Here is a 1,390-nt window from a genome sequence, read left to right as displayed (position 1 = left end):
GGATGTGATTAACATTTAAGTCAGTTGACTCTGAGTAAAGCAGATCACACTTCATAGTGTGGGTGGGCCTCATCTAATCAGTTGAAGGTGTTATGAGCCCAGACTGACGATCCCTGAACAGGAAGGAATTCTGCCTCCAGACCGCCTTTAGACTCAAGACTACAACATCACCTCTTTCCTGGCTCTCCAACCTGCTGGCCTGCCCTACAGATTTCAGACTTGCCAGCCTCTACATAAGCCAATTCCTTAAAATAAATCTCTCTCTCTCTCTCTCTTTCTCTCTCTCTCTCTATATATAACAAATATATAATTATATTCATAATTATATTCAGATATATTCATATGAATTATATTTGTATAATATAATTCATATATATAATCCATATATAATTATATATAATATATAATTCATATATAATTATAATTATATAATTTTATTCATATGTGAATATAATTATATATAATATATCCTATATATAGGATATATGTATACACACACACATCCTATTGGCTCCATTTCTCCGGATGAACTCTAATACAGATATCTAGTCAACCTGCACAGGCACTGGTCTGACACCTGAACAAGAGAAAAGAGAAATAGAGGGAGCTGGAGGGGCAGATGTGGAGGGAATAGTTATTGGGGTACCTTCTATACTCATACCTTTATGGAGAAAAGAGCCCCTCAAGGCAGAAGCTGTGTATATGAGTCTGCATTTCAACAGGATAATATTTAATATTATACTCAAACCTTTTGAGTTTCCCTTCAGTCAAACAGGTACTCTAGAAGATACCTGGGCTTCCACCATCTTGCCCAGCCCCACAGAACCTGCACACAGTTGTGCCTCGGGAGGCAGCCAGCATAGGGATGCCTGCCAGACAGAGGGCCAGGCATCACGAGCTGGGGAAATAGCAGCAACCAACTAAGAAGAAGACCACCACCACTTGGAGTTAAATAAGGACCATTGGCCCTTCCACGTCCACCTTCCTGCCATATACCCTGGAGGTGCTAAGGGGAAGTTGGGTGGACCAGCACAACATACCGCCCCGCCCAAGGCAAGCAGCTGTCCAGCAGAGGTTTTCATCCTGGCTGCCCAGGAGAATCACCTGGAGGTTAGGAAAAATGACTACCACTCAAGCCCCAGCCCTGAATCTCTCAGAATGGGAGAAATTCAAAAGCTCTCAGTAGCAGCCAGGGCTGAGAACTATCTTTCTTGTTAGTGCCACAGACAAATTAACCCCTAATAAGATAAAGTGAACGAGGCAGTTTTAAGGTTGGATGTCTTAGAGTGAAAAAGAGTGTCTGAAATCCCAGAATGAGGCTGTTCTAGTAACTGTAGTGGACAGAGAGTTATGGAATCCAGCTAACATGTCATCACAGGACTCATTACCC

This window comes from Halichoerus grypus, chromosome 4, assembly GCF_964656455.1.
Source record: "Halichoerus grypus chromosome 4, mHalGry1.hap1.1, whole genome shotgun sequence".
Taxonomy (NCBI): Eukaryota; Metazoa; Chordata; class Mammalia; order Carnivora; family Phocidae; genus Halichoerus; species Halichoerus grypus.
This window is presented reverse-complemented; position numbering follows the sequence as displayed.